The sequence below is a fragment of the Myotis lucifugus genome, unplaced genomic scaffold, assembly GCF_000147115.1.
Source record: "Myotis lucifugus unplaced genomic scaffold, Myoluc2.0 scaffold_31, whole genome shotgun sequence".
Lineage (NCBI taxonomy): Eukaryota > Metazoa > Chordata > Mammalia > Chiroptera > Vespertilionidae > Myotis > Myotis lucifugus.
This window is the reverse complement of record NW_005871079.1, coordinates 3,984,839-3,992,122: the sequence shown is the minus strand read 5'-3', so window position 1 is coordinate 3,992,122 and position 7,284 is coordinate 3,984,839. Positions and strand designations below refer to the sequence as shown.

Here is a 7,284-nt window from a genome sequence, read left to right as displayed (position 1 = left end):
CAAGGGGGGGGGGGGTGGAGGGGGGAGGTGCCCATGTTTATAAGTAGGTAGTGGGCAATGAAATAGATCAGTGGTTCTCAACCTTCTGGCCCTTTAAATACAGTTCCTCATGTTGTGACCCAACCATAAAATTATTTTCATTGCTACTTCATAACTGTAATGTTGCTACTGTTATGAATCGTAATGTAAATATCCGATATGCAGGATGGTCTTAGGCGAACCCTGTGAAAGGGTTGTTCGACCGTCAAAGGGATCGCGACCCACAGGTTGAGAACCACTGAAATAGATAATGTCTTTAACCCTCTTTGCTTATTAAAATGAAATTTTTCTTGGCATCCTTTGAATTATTGCATTTTTTATCCCAATGTTAAGAAATTCCAAAGACTCTTAATTCTCTAAGCCTTAGTGTCTGAAGCACTGAATGAACTTAATGAGATTTTCTTATAGGCCTGTACTTTTCAGTAAAGTAACCAGCCACATGCAGCTAATGAGCACTGAAAAGTGGCTAGTCTGAATAGTGCTAGAAGTGTAAACTATCTGCCAGGTTTTGAAAACCTGTGTGACCAAAAAAAAAAAAATCTCATTAATCTTTAAAATGTTGACTGCATGTTAAAGTGATAATAGTTTGGGTATATTAGGTCAAATAAAATAGTAAGATTAATTTCACCTGACCAGTTGGGCAGCCTGGGCCTCCCTGCCAGGAGCCTTAAAAGAAGAAGAGGCTCAGGGCACCTTGTGTGGTGAAGGGGTTGAAGGTGAGCCCATGCTTCAGGAGCCTACGCCTGAAGTCATCTGAAGCCTGGTCTTATATGTACCCCCTCCCCCTACATCCCAGGGCTTCCAAACACAATTTGTGACTAAGAATCCTATTGGCATGCTGTCCTTGGAAATTCATTCTATTCTCGAAGCCTGGTCTGCTGCCCACACAACACAGAGGTGTCACCAGCCCTATTTAGCCACACTCATAGTGTTGCCAATCACCTTGGCACTAGTTGAACCATTTTAACTGAAACATTGCCTCCATTTCACTTATTTCCCAAATTTGTTGATTTATACTAGATACATATGTTTTTAGACACACCAAAACGGAGCATGCTAAATGAGTGTTTTTCAGAAGGGAAAGAGGAAGAGGAGGAGGGTTGGAGTACCTCCTGCCTTTCAACTTGCCTGTGGTCCCTCAGCCCAGCTCTGTGACTTCCCAGTGGAGGGAGGCTCACAGGACCACTGGCTGTCACAAACACTTTTTCATGATGTCCTTAGAGAAGTCAGTGTAGCAACTGAAGGGGGATCAGGAATTTAGGGCAAGACCACAGTAATACTTCCAGGGCGCAGAGGGGGAAGCAGGAGGGTGCAGTGATTGTGTTGCAATGAAGTGTTTCTTTGATTTAATTAAATACAGTGTATGATTTAGTGCAGTGGTTGGCAAACTTCGGCTCGGCAAACCGCGGCTCGCGAGCCACATGCGGCTCTTTGGCCCCTTGAGTGTGGCTCTTCCACAAAATACCGACTTCTGCGCATGGGCTGCGAAGTTTCAATCGCACTGTACATGCGCGCCCGCATGTGGTATTTTGTGGAAGAGCCACACTCAAGGGGCCAAAGAGCTGCATGTGGCTCACTAGCCACTGTTTGCCGACCATGGATTTAATGCATACATTTTCATTAACTATTTCTAAAGCATATTTTGATTTACCATCAAGTGCAATGAAACATTTAATCTTATTTTTAAAAAGATTAATTTCACCAGTTTCTTTTTACTTTTTTTACTGTGGTTATTAGAAAAATTTTAAATTACATATGTGGCTTCTATTATATTTCTGTTGGATAATGCTGCCCTAGCAAGTATGAACATAAGAACATAGTACTTAAAAAAAGAACATAACCCCCTGGCAATGGGCAAGGAGACACCTGATTGGTGGTGATGTTCTTATATCAGTCAGGGGCAAAGCAGATGTACAGTCCTTAGTTCATCCTAGCTTGATGCCTGTGGCCAGAGCTGTTTCATGCCTGAGGCACATGAAAAAGAAAAAAAAAAGCACATAGCATAGTAGAATAAATACAGATATATAGATACCCTTCTGATATGGATAATGGTCACCTTGGGAGCCTGTATATTATTCCAATGCTGCTTCCTTTGCACAAAATATTTTTGGAATGCTTTTGAACTTCAGTGCCAATTTTGTACTTTATTGGAACATCAGCTTTACTTCATAGTTACTTGAAATAATTTTATAATCATTCAGAGTAAGCTGTTAAATGTTTAAGGAGCCAGTGCTCACTTGGATTTAACAATTTTGCTATATTGATTTAAAAGGCATGCCTTGTACCAAATGGTATCTTGATAAAAATGATTAGTTTAGATTTTTCTTGCTATTTAGCATATTTATATCCTAATACTTTTTAGAAGGTTGTCAAAATATTTTAGCCTATGTAAAGTCAATCCCTTAAAATACCAAACCTCGGGAAAAAGACTAAAAATAAATTTTAAGGTTTATGTGTATTTTTTTCAATAAAAATTTTTCCTCACTGAAGGTAAACATTTTAAGACTGTTTGCAGACATTTTCTTTGGTTGAGAATGGAAGAAAATTGTCAGAAGGGTACTCTTGAAAGAAATTCTTTTAAAGTTAAACCAATAAATACTTTCACAAATCTATGATTATGAAAATGCATAGATTTGACTGAGTCTGTAAAATACTTTGACTAGACAGAATTAAAAATGTTGAAGATATAAAGACTGCAAAATCTTATGCGAGTTTCCTTTTAAAACAAACAAAAAAAAACTGTTTTCCTGAAAAGGAAATTTAACTTTTTCTAAATCATTAATATACTTTCTTTTTTTCCTCCCCCTAAAGCTCAATGAAGAATTTTGGCAGTATAACACCTTCCAGTACTGGAGGAATCCTTTACCACCTATTGATCTGGCAGACATTGAAGCTATAAATGAAGGTAACCTTACAGAAGCAAGGCTTCAGAGCAAGGATGAAGTGGTTGAGATTGACATGGAGTCCTGACAGAGGAACTGAAGCAATGGGTTTTTCTGAATTTGAGAAAACATCTCTAAGTGACTTACATATTCTTAGGGATAAAAGTTATTTTCCATACTTTATGTGATTTCATTCCCAAACCTGAAAAATGAGAAAAGTTGTTTTAAAGATAAATGCCTACAGTCACTACTGAAACTCCCAATAGGATTTGTCAGTGATATAGTACAGTTATAGAGGAAGTATTTTATGTGTACATTCTTAAAGAAAAAGTTATGTTTAGATTCTAAATTTGAAGATATCAAACTTATAAATTGCAAGCTTTAGAAACAGGTAGGAAAGACTCAAATAGTCCTCTCTGCAACAAAATGTTAATTTGTGGTACATGAAATGAATGTTGTTTTATAATACCAATAAAATGCTCTTTAATATACTTTATTGGCTCTTCCTAGTTGAACAGATAGATGACTTAAACATCTATGCAAACTTAAAATGTGAGGCATTTTTCAGAAAGCTGGTATTGTTTTAAAAAAGCTTTCCAAAAAATATAAAAGAGCTTTCTAAATGCGAAGTAGTGAGAATTTCAATGTGGGTAGCATGTTTGCATAACATCTAATATTTGATATTTGTTAAACTCTACTTTGGGCTATCAAAAATGAATAAAGAACTATGAGAAATGAGTAGATGCTTCCCTCCACTCTTTCCCAAGATAAGAGGAAAGTTTATTTCTTTTTTAAAAATTTCTTGATTTTGAATTGCCTTCAGGGCGTTGTTTTTATTGCTTCTTACTATACACTTGTAGTTCTCAACACTGGCAATACTTCACATATCTTTGCCTGAGAGATTCTCCTTTACTTGTTCTGATGTGGACCTTAGATATAGCTATTTTTTTAAAGCACCCATCCTCCTGTTTACAGGAGATAACTAATTTGAGCTGAAGCAATGCCTCTTAATTAGCTTTGTTTTTATTTTGCCCTGTTGATGACTTTATTACAACTAAATTATTCTGTAGCTACCATTTCATTGTATTTGAGTTATATGAGCATCAGTGATGAAGTTAATTTTGTATTGTATTCTAGAATGTTGGCTTTGTAATTGAGTAAGTTGTCCTTGTGTATTTTTTTGTGGTTAATGATATTCAAAATCCAGGAAGGATGGATAAAATGCCAATGAGAGGGAAAAAGAACAATGTTTCATGTGTACTGTGGAATTTAAATATGGGTTGACATTAATAAGAATATTATAGAACAGAAAGCAAACTGTATAGTATTGTGGTTGAAATTTAAGGCTTTGGAGTCAGACCTGGTTCAAAGTCTTATACTGCCACTTTCTACCTGTGTAACATTAAGCAGGTTCTTTCTCATCTCCAAGCCCCAGATTCCTTCGTTGTAAATAAGAAACAATAAATAGTATCTACCTCAGAGAGACTGTGTTTATTGTCGAATGATATACTGAGTACTTTACCTGCATCATCTTGTTTCTTATAATGCCCTTATTGTAGGTACAAAAATATAATTAGAATAATGTGCTTCCTATAGTTCCTCTCCCCTCCTCCCCCATCACATATTGGTGTTTTTTTAAATATATTTTTATTGATTTAAAGGAGGAAGGGAGAGAGAGAGAGAGAAACATCCTATAAAATAAAAGCCTTAATATGCTAAGTGTTCAGTCATCTGGTCGGCCATTCAACTAATCAAAGTGTAATATGCTAATGATATGATAAGGCTGCTCAACTGCTCACTATGACGTGCACTGACCACCAGGGAGCAGACGCTCCAACCGGTAGGTTAGCTTGCTGCTGGGGTCTGGCCAGTCAGGACTGAGCGGGATGGACCGGACACGCCCTGGAGCCCTTCCTGGCTGGCCAACCTCCCACTTCCCTCCCTGGCCCCAATCATGCACTGGTGGGGTCTCTCGGCCTGGCCGGTGCCCTCTCGCAATCTGGGCTGAGGAACACCCCCCACAAGTGCACGAATTTCGTGCACCGGGCCTTTAGTGAATGATGAGAGAATTATTGATCAGCTACCTCCTGCACGCCCCCTACTGGGGATTCAGCCTGCAACCCGGGCATGTGCCCATGACCAGAATCTAACCCTGGACCCTTCAGTCTGCAGGCCAACGCTCTACCCATTGAGCAAAAACAGCTAGGGCTCCTGTAGTTCCACTTCATTCCACTTTCAGTTGCTACTAGATATTTCAGGAAAAGAATTGGAATTGAAGAAAGGGCAAAGATAGCAAATATGTGGGGGAAGCAAAGTTCTGCGGGAATAAAAATAAAATGGTATCCCGGCTGGTGTTGCTCAATGGTTGAGTGTTGACCCAGGAACCAAGAGGTCACTGGTTTGATTCCTAGTCAAGGTACATGCCTGGGTTGCGGGCTCTATCTCCAGGGACAAGTGTGTAGGAGGCAGCCAATTGTTTACCTCTCATCGATGTTTCTGTCTCTGTCCCTCTCCCTCTCTAGAAATCAATAAAAGCATATTTTTAAAAAAATACTAAAATGGTAAACTTTCTAACCTCCTCCTGTTTGACCTGGCAGTAGGAAAGTGTCCATTTTTGTTTACTGCTCTTCCTAGTGCCCAGAACAGTGCCTGACATCCCCTGAGGGCTTCCGGACTGCGAGAGGGTGCAGGCTGGGCTGAGGGACCCCCCCCCCCCAGAGTGCACGAATTTTCATGCACTGAGCCTCTAGTAGACTATAATCAGATTTCGCCATTTCAGTAGCATCCTTTTTCTGGCCCAGAACTCAATCCATGGTCACCTATTATATTTAGTTTTAGTATCTCCTTAGTCTCCTTTAACCAAACAGTCCCTTGAAATTTCTTTGCCTTTCATGACCTTGGTACTTTTTGAAAAGTTATTTTTTAGGATGGCCCTCCAGGTTTCTATTTGCCTGATATTTCTCATAATTATGCATTTTTGTAAGACTCCATAGAAGTGATGTATCCTAAATACATAATACCAAGAGGCAGAGGCACTGATGTGAACTTGTCTCATTATTGAGGACTAGAGGCCCAGAGCATGACATTCGGGTAGGGGAGTTCCTCAGCCCGGCCTGCGCCCTCTCACAGTCCCGGAGCACTCAGGGGATGTCCAGCTGATGGCTTAGGCCCACTTCTGGCTGAGCAGCGCTCCCCCTGTGGCGCTCCTCCTGCATTGAGCATCTGCCCCCTGGTGATCAGTACATGTCATTGCGACCAGTCCTTCAGCCTTTTGGTCGATTTGCATATTAGCCTTTTATTATATAGGATTGTAACTGACTACTTGGTTAAGGTGCTGTCTGCAGGGGTTTTTTTTTATTGTATAGTCACTATTTTCTCCTTTGTAAATAATTATCTTCTGGAAAGATGCTTTGAGGCTATGTAAATACCCATTTCTCATCATATTCTACCTACAAATTTTAGGATCTGATGATTCTTGCCTGAAATACTTAACTGTTCTGGTATATGTCAAATGGTAATCTACACTAATAAAAGAGAAACATACAAATTGGTGTCACTCTGCTACACCCACCAGCCAAACAGAGCAACTATGCAAATTAACCCAACAAAGATGGCAGTTAATTTGCATACGCAGGCGCGGAGCGAAGACTGAAGGCTCCAGCCAGAGTGAAGACTGAAGAGACTTAGAGAAGCCAAGCGTTGCTGCGGCCAGACCAAAGGCCTGGGTCCCGGGTGCCGGAGGAAAACCCGTGCCAGCAGCCAGGGGAAGGAAGGCCTATTGCGCGAATCTTCGTGCAGCGGGCTTCTAGTTTTATATAAACCAGTTAACTTTAAGATAGGGAGATAATTCAGGTGGGCCTGACCTAATCATATGAGCCTATTTAAATATTGGTGGAGAGGTCAGAGCCAGGAAGTCAGAGAGGTGTCGGTGTGGAAGGGATTCAATAAGAGAGTAAATCTTTGGGCTTTGAGGATGGAGGGAGCCATGTGATGGGGACCTCAGAGCAGCCTCCAGAGGGTGAGTCTCCATGGCCAGCCAGCAAAGAGCGGGGACCTCAGTTCTACAACCTCAAGATCTCACCTCAGAAACCTGAATGAACATGGAAGTGAATCCTTCCCCAGAGCGTCCAAAAGGAGTACAACCTGCCTGGCACCTTGATTTCAGTTTTAAGATATTCCAAACAGAGAACCTTGCATGTCAGGTTGGACTTCTGACCTTCAAAATTGAGTTAACAAGTGGATGATGTTTTTCAAGCTGCTAAGTTTGTGGTAATTTATTACACAGCTGTTGAAAACAAATATAGACCTCATCTTTTTTGTTTTTTTTAGTACTTCCTTACCTTCTCACACAAGATGTTCTGAC

General features: G+C 40.3%; 1 long non-coding RNA gene and 1 other non-coding gene across 3 annotated transcripts in view; both read left to right on the top strand.

Annotated features, from left to right (window-relative positions):
• Positions 1-4,404, top strand: part of LOC106696826 — a 6,425-nt gene extending 2,021 nt beyond the window's left edge. Inside the window, exons 1-2 of one of the 2 annotated variants that reach the window (XR_001347792.2) lie at positions 184-755; positions 2,851-4,404. This is a non-coding gene — a long non-coding RNA (uncharacterized LOC106696826). Of the gene's footprint in view, positions 1-183; positions 756-2,850 lie in introns of those variants that run through there. The other variant, XR_001347791.2, reaches the window with a different exon arrangement.
• LOC111825556 lies at positions 1,879-2,017 on the top strand. Its single transcript, XR_002828746.1, has one exon. It is a non-coding gene; the product is annotated as a small nucleolar RNA SNORA48 (small nucleolar RNA).
• Positions 4,405-7,284: the final 2,880 nt, after the last annotated feature.